Source organism: Eleutherodactylus coqui, chromosome 2 (assembly GCF_035609145.1).
Source record: "Eleutherodactylus coqui strain aEleCoq1 chromosome 2, aEleCoq1.hap1, whole genome shotgun sequence".
Classification (NCBI taxonomy): domain Eukaryota; kingdom Metazoa; phylum Chordata; class Amphibia; order Anura; family Eleutherodactylidae; genus Eleutherodactylus; species Eleutherodactylus coqui.
This window is the reverse complement of record NC_089838.1, coordinates 289,822,810-289,836,339: the sequence shown is the minus strand read 5'-3', so window position 1 is coordinate 289,836,339 and position 13,530 is coordinate 289,822,810. Positions and strand designations below refer to the sequence as shown.

General features: G+C 47.4%; 1 protein-coding gene across 1 annotated transcript in view; it reads left to right on the top strand.

Moving 5' to 3' along the window:
• ADGRL1 (adhesion G protein-coupled receptor L1) overlaps positions 1-13,530 on the top strand; it is a 469,522-nt gene that overhangs the window by 136,935 nt on the left and 319,057 nt on the right. The window lies entirely within an intron of this gene.

Below are 13,530 nucleotides of genomic sequence, written 5' to 3'. Positions count from 1 at the left end.
AACCACTGCCTGCATGACACTCCGCTGCCACTTCTCCTGAATTACATGCTGACCAACCCCCCCCCCCCCCCGCATGACCCAGTGTCCACAGCGCACACCAAACTGTCCCTGCCCAGCCTTCAGCTGCCGTCATGCCACGCCACACTCATGTCTATTTATAAGTGCGTCTGCCATGAGGAGGAACCGCAGGCACACACTGCAGAGGGTTGGCACGGCTAGGCAGCGACCCTCTTTAAAAGGGGCGGGGCAATAGCTCACAATGCTGTACAGAAGCAATGAGAAATCCAATCCTGTGCCACCTCCATCTGGAGCTGCACACGTGGGCATAGCAATGGGGAACCTATGTGCCACACACTATTCATTCTGTCAAGGTGTCTGCATGCCCCAGTCAGACCGCGTTTTTTTATAAATAGTCACAGGCAGGTACAACTCCGCAATGGGAATTCCGTGTGCACCCACAGCATGGGTGGCTCCCTGGAACCCACCGGCGGTACATAAATATATCCCATTGCATTGCCCATCACAGCTGAGGTAATGTCGTGCTTAATGCAGGTGGGCTTCGGCCCACACTGCATGCCCCAGTCAGACTGGGGTTCTTTAGAAGTGGACACATGCAGTTACAACTCCGTGTGTACCCACAGCATGGGTGGGTGCCAGGAAGCCACCGGCGGTACATAAATATATCCCATTGCAGTGCCCAACACAGCTGATGTAACGTCAGCTGTAATGCAGGTGGGCTAAAAATTAATTTGATTACATTGTAGGCGAGGGCCCCCAAAAATTGGTGTACCAACAGTACTAATGTACCTCAGAAAAATTGCCCATGCCCAACCAAGAGGGCAGGTGAAACCCATTAATCGCTTTGGTTAATGTGGCTTAATTGGTAACTAGGCCTGGAGGCAGCCCAGTTAAAATAAAAATTGATTGAGGTGAAAGTTTCAACGCTTTAATGAGCATTGAAACGTATAAAAATTGTTTACAAAAATTATATGACTGAGCCTTGTGGGCCTAAGAAAAATTGCCCATTCGGCGTGATAACGTGAGGTTTCAGGAGGAGGAGCAGGAGGAGGAGGATGAATAGAATACACAGATTGATGAAGCTAAAAGGTCCCCGTTTTGGATGGTGATAGAGAACGATGCTTCCATCCGCGGGTGCAGCCTACGTATTGCTTAGGTATCGCTGCTGTCCGCTGGTGGAGAAGAGAAGTCTGGGGAAATCCAGGCTTTGTTCATCTTGATGAGTGTAAGCCTATCGGCACTGTCGGTTGACAGGCGGGTACGCTTATCTGTGATGATTCCCCCAGCCGCACTAAACACCCTCTCTGACAAGACACTAGCCGCAGGACAAGCAAGCACCTCCAGGGCATACAGCGCGAGTTCAGGCCACGTGTCCAGCTTTGACACCCAGTAGTTGTAGGGGGCAGAGGCGTCACGGAGGACGGTCGTGCGATCGGCTACGTACTCCCTCACCATCCTTTTACAGTGCTCCCGCCGACTCAGCCTTGACTGGGGAGAGGTGACACAGTCTTGCTGGGGAGCCAGAAAGCTGTCAAAGGCCTTAGAGAGTGTTCCCCTGCCTGTGCTGTACATGCTGCCTGATCTCTGCGCCTCCCCTGCTACCTGGCCCTCGGAACTTCGCCTTCGGCCACTAGCGCTGTCGGATGGGAATTTTACCATCAGTTTGTCCGCCAGGGTCCTGTGGTATAGCATCACTCTCGAACCCCTTTCCTCTTCGGGTATGAGAGTGGAAAGGTTCTCCTTATACCGTGGGTCGAGCAGTGTGTACACCCAGTAATCCGTAGTGGCCAGAATGCGTGTAATGCGAGGCTCACAAGAAAGGCATCCTAACATGAAGTCAGCCATGTGTGCCAGGGTACCTGTACGCAACACATGGCTGTCCTCACTAGGAAGATCACTTTCAGGATCCTCCTCCTCCTCCTCCTCAGACCATACACGCTGAAAGGATGACAGGCAAGCAGCATGTGTACCCTCAGCAGTGGGCCAAGCTGTCTCTTCCCCCTCCTCCTCATCCTCCTCATGCTCCTCCTCCTCCTCCTCAACGCGCTGAGATATAGACAGGAGGGTGCTCTGACTATCCAGCGACATACTGTCTTCCCCCGGCTCTGTTTCCGAGCGCAAAGCGTCTGCCTTTATGCTTTGCAGGGAACTTCTCAAGAGGCATAGCAGAGGAATGGTGACGCTAATGATTGCAGCATAGCCGCTCACCATCTGGGTAGACTCCTCAAAGTTTCGAAGGACCTGGCAGATGTCTGCCAACCAAGCCCACTCTTCTGTAAAGAATTGAGGAGGCTGACTCCCACTGCGCCGCCCATGTTGGAGTTGGTATTCCACTATAGCTCTACGCTGCTCATAGAGCCTGGCCAACATGTGGAGCGTAGAATTCCACCGTGTGGGCACGTCGCACCGCAGTCGGTGCACTGGCAGCTTAAAGTGATGTTGCAGGGTGCGCAGGGTGGCAGCGTCCGTGTGGGACTTGCGGAAATGTGCGCAGAGCCGGCGCACCTTTCCGAGCAGGTCTGACAAGCATGGGTAGCTTTTCAGAAAGCGCTGAACCACCAAATTAAAGACGTGGGCCAGGCATGGCACGTGCGTGAGGCTGCCGAGCTGCAGAGCCGCCACCAGGTTACAGCCGTTGTCACACACGACCATGCCTGGTTGGAGGCTCAGCGGCGCAAGCCAGCGGTCGGTCTGCTCTGTCAGACCCTGCAGCAGTTCGTGGGCCATGTGCCTCTTATCTCCTAAGCTGAGTAGTTTCAGCACGGCCTGCTGACGCTTGCCCACCGCTGTGCTGCCATGCCGCGCGACACCGACTGCTGGCGACTTGCCGCTGCTGACACATCTTGATTGTGAGACGTGTGAGGTTGCGTAGGAGGAGGGTGGTTTAGTGGAGGAAGCATACACCACCGCAGATACTACCACCGAGCTGGGGCCCGCAATTCTGGGGGTGGGTAGGACGTGAGCGGTCCCAGGCTCTGACTCTGTCCCAGCCTCCACTAAATTCACCCAATGTGCCGTCAGGGAGATATAGTGGCCCTGCCCGCCTGTGCTTGTCCACGTGTCTGTTGTTAAGTGGACCTTGGCAGTAACCGCGTTTGTGAGGGCGCGTACAATGTTGCGGGAGACATGGTCGTGCAGGGCTGGGACAGCATATCGGGCAAATAGTGGCGACTGAGAACTGAGTAGCGCGGGGCCGCCGCCGCCATCATACTTTTGAAAGACTCCGTTTCCACAACCCTATATGGCAGCATCTCCAGGCTGATAAATTTGGCTATGTGCACATTTAACGCTTGAGCGTGTGGGTGCGTGGCGGCGTACTTGTGCTTGCACTCCAACACTTGCGCTAGCGACGGCTGGAGGGTGCGCTGACAGACATTGGTGGATGGGGCCGAGGACAGCGGAGGTGAGGGTGTGGGTGCAGGCCAGGAGACGGTAGGGCCTGTGTCCTGAGAGGGGGGTTGGATCTCAGTGGCAGGTTGGGGCACAGGGTGAGAGGCAGCGGTGCAAACCAGAGGCGGTGAACGGCCTTCGTCCCACCTTGTGGGGTGCTTGGCCATCATATGTCTGCGCATGCTGGTGGTGGTGAGGCTGGTGGTGGTGGCTCCCCGGCTGATCTTGGCGCGACAAAGGTTGCACACCACTGTTCGTCGGTCGTCTGCACTCTCAGTGAAATACTGCCAGACCTTTGAGCACCTCGGCCTCTGCAGGGTGGCATGGCGCGAGGGGGCGCTTTGGGAAACAGTTGGTGAATTATTCGGTCTGGCCCTGCCTCTACCCCTGGACACCGCACTGCCTCTTCCAACCTGCCCTGCTGCTGCCCTTGCCTCCCCCTCTGAAGACCTGTCCTCAGTAGGCGTAGCAAACCAGGTGGGGTCAGTCACCTCATCGTCCTGCTGCTCTTCCTCCGAATCCTCTGTGCGCTCCTCCCTCGGACTTACTGCCCTTACTACTACCTCACTGATAGACAACTGTGTCTCATCGTCATCGGCCTCCTCACCCACTGAAAGGTCTTGAGACAGTTGCCGGAAGTCCCCAGCCTCATCCCCCGGACCCCGGGAACTTTCCAAAGGTTGGGCATCAGTGACGATAAACTCCTTTGGTGGGAGAGGAACCATTGCTGCCCAATCTGAGCAGGGGCCCGAGAACAGTTCCTGGGAGTCTGCCTGCTCCTCAGAATGTGTCATTGTAATGGAGTGAGGAGGCTGGGAGGAAGGAGGAGCAGCAGCCAGAGGATTCAGAGTTGCAGCAGTGGACAGCGCAGAACTCTGGGTGGACGATAGATTGCTGGATGCACTTTCTGCCATCCACGACAGGACCTGCTCACACTGCTCATTTGCTAATAAAGGTCTACCGCGTGGACCCATTAATTGTGCGATGAATGTGGGGATGCCAGAAACGTGCCTCTCTCCTAATCCCGCAGCAGTCTGCTGCGATACACCTGGATCAGGAGCTCGGCCTGTGCCCACACCCTGACTTGGGCCTCCGCGTCCATGTCCTCTAGGCCTACCCCTACCCCTCAGCATGCTGTATTACCAGTAATGCAGAAACAGAACGCTGTAATTAAATGTGCCGCTTATTGGCCTGTGGTTGGAGGCTGACTTCGCTTACGGAACGCCAGGAAATAATTTTGCGCAAGCCTGCTGTAACACTTAGCTGGCTGCGTATGAATTAGGAGGACTACTACACCCAGCACAGACCCAGAACACTGAGGACAGTCACAGGCAGCCCAAATAGATTTTTTTCCCCAAATGTTTTTGCAAAGGCCCACTGCCTATATTCAATAAATATATCTCTTCTCTCTCTGCGTCACCGCTACTGGCCCTGGAGTATGTCAAATAACTGCAGACTGTTGCACTGTGGACTGTAATACAGCGGTGATTTAACAGCCAACACAGAGCCAGGAAATAATTTTGCGCAAGCCTGCTGTAACACTTAGCTGGCTGCGTATGAATTAGGAGGACTACTACACCCAGCACAGACCCAGAACACTGAGGACAGTAACAGGCAGCCCAAATAGATTTTTTTCCCCAAATGTTTTTGCAAAGTCCCACTGCCTATATTCAATAAATATGTCTTCTGTCCCTGCCTCACAATATATGTCTTCTGTCCCTGCCTCACAATATAGGTCTTCTGTCCCTGCCTAACCACCACTTCTGGCCCTGGAGTATTACTGCAGGGCGCAATGCTCTGCACGGCCGATATACAAAAAAAAAAAAAAAATGTGCAACACTGCAGAAAGCAGCCTCCACAGTACTGCACACGGTTAGATGTGGCCCTAAGAAGGACCGTTGGGGTTCTTGAAGCCTAAAATACTCCTAACACTCTCCCTATAGCAGCTCTGGCACCAACAGCACTTTCCCTCCTCTATGTCAGAATAAATCTGTGGTGAGTCACGGGAGGGGCCGATTTATATACTCGGGTGACACCTGATCTCACCAGCCACTCACTGCAGGGGGGCGGTATAGGGCTTGAACGTCGCAGGGGGAAGATGTAATGCCTTCCCTGTCTTTCAATTGGCCAGAAAAGCGCGCTAACGTCTCAGAGATGAAAGTGAAAGTAACTCGAACATTGCGTGGTGCTCGTCACGAGTAACGAGCATCTCGAACACGCTAATACTCGAACGAGTATCAAGCTCGGACGAGTACGTTCGCTCATCTCTAGTGATAATATCTGATCAGTGGAGGTCAAACCACTAGACCCCCACTGATCTCCCGAACTGGGGGTTTCATATCTCCATGTGAATGGCGTAGCTATGTGCATGCTTAGCCACCACTTCATTCATTTCAGTGGGAACACTCTACCTCAGTTATTTTTAATGCTCCCGCTGACAGGGGATAACTTTATCTTATCAGAATACCCTTTTATGGTAGGACACATCAGTATACTCAGTAGCATTTCAGTCTGTGACTCCATAGTATACATCATACAAGACTTTCTGTTCTTCCATAATGCTTTTGTACCACATGCATGGGAATTTAAGGGGTTGCCCGGTTGTTGGATGATTTTTTAACTTATATGCATTTGTGTGAAAAATAATAAAATCTGTGGTATTTACCCATCCTCTGCCCTAGTGGTTTTCCCAGTCTTTGCTGTGGAACAGCTACCACCTGACCATTGCAGCCAATCAAAGGCCTTAGTGGTCACATGCCGTTCTCCTGGCATCAACCCTCTGATGTTGGGAGCCATGATGCCAGGAGAATGGCACTTGACCACTGTGGCCTCTGATTGGTTGCAGTGGACAGGTGGTCGCCATTCTAAAACCATGACCAGGAGGACTACGGGGCTGTAGTGCTGGATCGCCAGGACAGAAGATCAGTAAATACCAATGGTTTTGTTATTTTAAAACATCTGCATCGATAATTAAAAATTTGTGTGACAACTGGACAAACCCTTTAAGGCACAGCTAATTTGGAAAGGCATATGACTTACTTTATATGAATACTAGAAAATGTATATGTTGCAGATTTATGGGTCACATGTGTTTGACACCAAAAAAATGATAATTAATTATAAAATTGAAAAAAAGTAATAAAGTGATCACAGATGGGGAAATTAGCTTTTTCATCATAAATTAATAAAACCTTATACCAATAAAGGTGCGCTGAAGCATTTTGAAAATATTTTACAGTTATTGAAAATATAAATAAAGGTGTAATAAGAAGGGAAACAATATAAAAGTCTGCAAGAACAAGTAATTTTTATGTCAAATGAAAAAAATATTGTGACTTCTAAATGTTTTTCTGATTATTTTTTGTTCCAGTCTTTCACTGAACATGGGTGAAGCTAAAAATATAAGCTTCATTGTGGCTGACATTATTTCACAGAGAAGTGAAGCTAAAATATAACTTTTATTAAATATGCATAAAATAAAGGATATTTTATCCTCAGGATGACTGGTTTCTTCATACAGTCATGACGCCTACATTTCCTCATGCTAGATAGTGTATGTCCTTGAGGGCTCAGTCACACGGGCGCATTCGGGCGCCGATGCGCCCGTCTTCCTACAGGATAAGACGGCCGCACTGCAGGGTCCTTTTAATTGATATGATCAGTGATGGGTCTATATACACCTCTATTCCTGAATGTATTCCTACTACCACTGATCAATCAGTGACCCCACAGCTCAACCAATTTCTTGCCCTATGTAATATGAGAATGAACAGCCCTATCTCTCTTTTATTTCCCCCAGTGTAGAATATTCACCTATAAACCCTTCCCTTTGCTGCCACCAAGGGTATTTTCTACACAAGGAAGACTACTGCTGCCTTGTCCACACTCAAACTAGTGATGAACAAGCTAAAAAAACTTAAGCCGATTCACTGAAATTATGCAAAAAGTTGGGTGCGGACTGAATTATTCCGAATCAAACCAGAATTTCACCAGTATCCCTAAAACTGGTGTACAACGCAGTCCAGGAGTCATAAAAGCCCTGTATAACACTCTGGGGTGACCTAGGAATCTATTTAAGTACTTTAAAGTTGTTTTTAAGGCAAAATTAATGAAGAAAAGGGCAGAAAAAAAAGAAAGAAGAAAAGAAGGAAAATGAAGCAAAAGAAGAGAGGAAGGAAAAAGGAGGGAAATTTCTTTTTTCTTCTTTTTCCTTCTTCTCCTCGAGACAAACTGTCCAAGGTTCGGGTTCTTGCCATATGAACTTTTAGCAAAGTTCAGCTTAAAACAGGGCTCTACTATTTCAGTTCACTCAAAACTATCCATGACCTTCACATTTCAATCAAGGATTTATTGTAATGACTGCAGTAGAGTCCTTCATATTTGTTATTAAATAATTGTGTTGTGTAGCATAGTAACAAGCATTTGATGCCAGCCATTATTTTTTGTTTCACTTTTTTTTTAAAGGAATGTTTTTTAAATCAGAACAAAAAACAGAGAAAATGCACGGCATCGGAGCCGTATCATATCAATACAATGCTTGAAAAGAAATGTTATAGTATACAAAACATTAAAATGCTGTATCCGAATACATAGAAATAAATTCACAATTTGTAGCAATCATTTCCATTACTGTTTATATAGTACAAAACAAAAGGAAAGACCCCCAACAGGGGAGTCAGGGGGTAACAAGGGGAGAACACAAAAAACCGGAGAAGGAGTAGGATTGCAGCCAGCAGGCACAGGTACACAGTTCAGCCGGCAGCGGTTGGGAGGACACTTCTACTGCTGCTGCAGGACAGTTCATCCAACGACCCCAGATATTGTCAAACTCTGTAAGGCAACCCCTGGCCAAACAGGTAAGTTTATATGGGGGTAGTAGGCTATTAACCACCAGGATCCTGGCAGCTCCAGTCAGCCTATTAGAAGGCTTCCAATTCAGTAGAATTACCTTCTTAGTATAAAAGAACAGATGCTTGTATTAATTGCAGGTCACTGAAGTCACCGGGACATCCCCTACAAGCCCAAAGAGACAGATATTGGGGTGCATGATTCTTGGGGCTGCAAGTGGGTTTCCATAAATGCAAGAGCCCTCACGCCAGTAATTCTCTAGAGTACTACATTCCCAAACATATGCATAATTGTACCCTCACGGGTCAAACACCCATGGCATGTAAACTAGGAGTATAGTAGAGTCTATGTAAAAATGTATCTTGCATCGGTCTCTCTAACACCGACCAGAGGAAAGCCAGAGCCAGCCAGGGTGGCCCCACCTTCCCAACTCCAAATCTGAAATGTCAGATATCCTTCATCTCTTTTAATGGAGCAAAGTTTTGTACTAAGTGACTGTAAAAACTAGAGAGAGATGTTATAAGATGAGACATTTCTACCAAGTCCTCCAGGTACGTTAAGGAAAGATATATGGCCAGGCCAATGAACTGGGCTCTAACAGCGTGCCAAAGCTGACAGTACTGAAAATAGTAATTCTCTGGTATATTATAGGTTAGCTGCAACTTCAAAAGTTTACAGAAAGCTTACTATATTGGAGAGAAGATTCTGTAAATTGTAAATGCGAAAGATGCAGATTTATGTGGAAGATGCAGGTTGTACTATAGGGGAGTATGTGGAGACTACTTATCCTCATCTTCGGGGGAGAAATGAAGGGCAGTATCAAGTGTCACCATCATGAGAGTAGGTAGCAAAATAAGGGGAGAAGAGGGACCTTATAACAACAGCGCCACAGACTTTGGTCAGGACCCTCCACTCTATACTCCAAGCCCACTAGAAGATTATAGTCAGACGAGGGTAACCACCAGCCCACTTACACCAATTCACTGGCTAAATAGTAATAATACAAAGGGTCTCTCATGAAATTATAGGAGGGGAGAGCATATTAACTTTTTCCACAATACTTCTGCCCTATTCAGCAATTCCAGCAACCTGATTGGTTGGTTGGGTTGACTGATTCACCAAACAACCAATCAGGTTGCTGGAATTGCTGAATAGGGCAGAAGTGTTATGGAAAAAGTTAATATGCGAGGGGAGGCTCTCCATAATATATGGAGTACAATCTTACTCAGAGCGCAGAAAAATCTCTTAGGGACCAAAACGGGAGAGTTATGGGAAATAGAATTTAGGCAGTAATTACATTTTCAATAGATTAGTTCTACCCACCAAAGTTAAAGGAAGAGAGACCCAGCCTATTGCCAGCTCCCCGGCCCAACCCAGGAGGGGGGCCAGAGGGTGTCATAAAAAGTAGAAACCTGTCTAGATACTCGTATACCAAGATATGGTCTATCCAGCTCAACGGGACATGCAGGAGAAGCAGAGTCGCTACAGCGTCCACTGCCAGGAGATGGGTTTTGTCCCAATTAACCTTAATGACACAAGAGAGACCAAGTGTATCAAAAATGGAGAGAACAAAATGAAGAAAAGTGTCATCAACATATAATACAATGCCCTCTTCATAATTGTGCAGTTTAAACCCGGTTACTGCTGGAGACATGCGCACTTCAATCGTAAGAGGCTCAATAGCTAGGGCAAATAAGGCAGGGGATGGGGGGGGGGGGGGCAACCCTAACGCGTTCAGTTTTATTGTTTTCTTGAAATATTTTGAGGGTTATTTTTGCTTGTTTTTAAGAAAAAAAATAGCTTTTATTATAATATATTGTTATTCTAGATATTCTACAATAAGCAGGGACATTTGTTCTTCACCACCTCATCTCTGGTAAATGAGCATTTAATGTCAACTTCATACATAGCAGATAAGATGTACTAGAAATGTCAAGTCTCTGTTTCCATAAAAATGAAAATGAGATAAAATTAATGACAAGGAAAAGACAGTCCTTTCGCTGCATCTTTACCTATCAATGAGTTGCAGCAACCATCACCATGTAGCCTTATCCCTGTGGAGATGCCGGTAGGTGGAGGAGATTGCCCATTCATCAGTACATCTTTGCATGCAGTCTACATGTCCAAAAGGGGGAATTTATGGCTTTGAGGATATCAACTCAAAAGCGAAACACATAATAGGACCAATATGGAATGTATATTTAAATAATAAAGTATCTGTAAGAGTTTGGTTATACAATACATGACTAGTAGAGATGAGCGAACGTACTCGGTAAGGGCGATTTCGCAATCGAGCACCGCGATTTTCGAGTACTTCACTACTCGGGTGAAAAGTACTCGGGGGCTCTGTGGGTGAGCGGGGGGTTGCAGCGGGGAGTGGGGGGGGGGGGGGGGGAGGGAGAGAGAGAGGGCTCCCCCCTGTTCCCCGCTGCTACCCCCACTCCCCTCTGCAACCCCCTGCCCCACAGCGCACTCGAGTACTTTTCACCCGAGTAGTGAAGTACTCGAAAATCGCGGTGCTCGATTGCAAAATCGCCCTTACCGAGTACATTCGCTCATCTCTAATGACTAGCCCTTCCGGACAGCCATGCGGTTATATACGCCCTAACTGCACATACCCTGTTCAGTTAGGATGTGTATAGACAGCCAGAGCATATGCTCTGTGTGCAGCGGGATCAGGAGCCAAGCCTGCTGTATATACAGCGGGTATCGGCTGTCTTTGACCCTACGCGCAACAACTGCCATCGAAGATAACTGAAAGCATGGCTGTTTACCCTTTAAATACCACTGCTAATTCGTACAGTGGCATTTAAATGTCCCAATCTATAGCAATTTATATGTCCTAAATAGACCCACCCTAATAAGATTGATGGGGTTAGGAGGGGGGCGTACAGATGTTATGAGAGCCATAGGCCTTCTTAAGGCCCCCAGGGCTGACAGGTTTGTTTGCCGATTAAAATGTGCCTGTGATACATTTTTAGGCCTTAGTCAGACGGGCGTTTTTTCACCCGATTTGCGCATGCGCATGCGTCCGGCGATTTTATAAAACCATTGCTTTGCAATGGTATCGGACACATGAGCGCTTTTTATGCGCTCGTCCGATAAATTATAGAACAGAAATCGCAGATCGCACCTATCTGTGATCTGCAATTCCTGTTGTCTTCTTTATATGCGCTCAATGGAGCCGGCAGCAGCAGCGCCGACCCCATTGAGAACATATAGAAGACAAATCATTCTTCTCTGCCACAGCTGTAACAGCTGTGGCAGAGAAGAACGATGTTTGCCCATTGAATTCAATGGAGCCGGCAATACAGCCGGCTCCATTGAAAGCAATGGGCTGCCGGACAGCGCTGGATAAATTGTCGGGAAGGGCTTAAATATATAAGCCCTTCCCTGCAATTCATCCAGAAATGTGTTAAAATAAAAAAAATATATATACTCACCTTGTCCCGGCAGCCGGAGTTCAGCGCGGCCGGCCTGCAGTGGGTGTGAAGGGGGTGTGAGTCAGACTTGCCCCTGATTGGCTCAGCCTGAGCCAATCAGAGACAGGTCTCACTCACACCCATTCATGAATTCATGAATGGGTGTGAGTGAGAGCTGCCCCTGATTGGTCCCTGCGCTGAGCCAATCAGAGGCAGCACTCAACCATTCATGAATTCATGAATGGGTGTGAGTGAGACCTGCCTCTGATTGGCTCAGCGCTGAGCCAATCAGGGGGCAGGTCTGACTCACACCCCCTTCACACCCACTGCAGGCCGGCCGCACGGAACTCCGGCTGCCGGGACAAGGTGAGTATATATATATTTTTTATTTTAACACATTTCTCGATGAATTGCAGGGAAGGGCTTATATATTTAAGCCCTTCCCGACAACTCATCCCACACTCGCCCGCAGCGCATTGCTTTCAATGGAGCCGGCTGTATTGCCGGCTCCATTGAATGCAATGCGCTGGACAGCTCCAGCCCGTTTCTAATGAAACGCGGCTAGGAGCAGATTTTTGGGCACCGGTCACGCAATTTGCGGATGCGCATCCGTCATGCGATCCGCAAATCGCGCGAAAAAACGCCCGTCTGATTAAGGCCTTAATAGGCAGTCTGTAATACAGTACAATGAAATACCATAGTATTGCATTATACTGTATAAGCAGGCAAAACAACTGCAAGTTCAAGTCCCCAATGGGGACTAAAAATAAAAGTGGAAATAAGAAAAATAAAGATTTTTTTAATTATTACAAAAAATATAAAATATTAAAAGTTCATGAAACCCTTATACTCCCAGTTTGCTGCATCAAAAAAAACATGTGAAAATTGCTATTGCTGCATCAATAAAGGTCTAATTTATTAAAATATTACATCAAACAGTGTGTGTAGTAAAAATAAGAAAAAAATGCGATGCTATAATTATGCTTTCTTTGTTACCCACGTCACCAAGAAAAAAAACTGAATAAAAAGGGATCAAAAAGTCATATGTACCCCAAAATGCTACCAAGATGTTCATTTTTGCCTTGCAAACAAATGAGCCCTCACACAGCCTCTTAAAAAAGTTTTACTATCACCAAATTTTACTTATATATTTATTTTTTTTTCGGGGGGGGGGGGAATGTGGTGACAGAAAGTGATATTTTAATTCTTTCAAGTGGTACAACATAAAAAAACTATAAAAATTTGCTATTGCTGTAATCACACTGATACACAGAGCAAAGACATGTCATTTTTACAGCACCACGAACACTGTAAAAATAACCCTCCACTCAAAAAAACTTGATGCAATTGTCAGTTTTCTCTCCACTTTTTTCATAGTTTTCCAATACATTATATATGGTACCATTGGAAAATACAACTTGTCCCACGACATGTAGCTATTAGAGATGAGCGAGCATACTCGCTAAGGCTAACTACTCGAGCGAGTAGTGCCTTAGCCGAGTATCCTCCCGCTCGTCTCTAAAGATTCAGCTGCCGGCGCGGGTGACAGGTGAGTTGCGGCGGGGAGCAGGGGGGAGCGGGGGGGGGGAGAGGGAGAGAGGGATCTTCCCTCGAGTAGTTAGCCTTAGCGAGTATACTCGCTCATCTCTAGTAGCTATGTCAGCGGAAGAATAAAGGAAGTTAGGATTTTTTTTGAAAGTGGGAATACCAGAACTGCAGAATGTGAACTGGACGCCGGCCATGAAAGCGTTAATCTGAGCTTTTCTGATAGTCAGAGCAAAAGATGCAACCAGTCCCCTCCTGATCTGAAACGTGCCATATTTCAGTTGGGCTACGAGATCTTTATTCTACG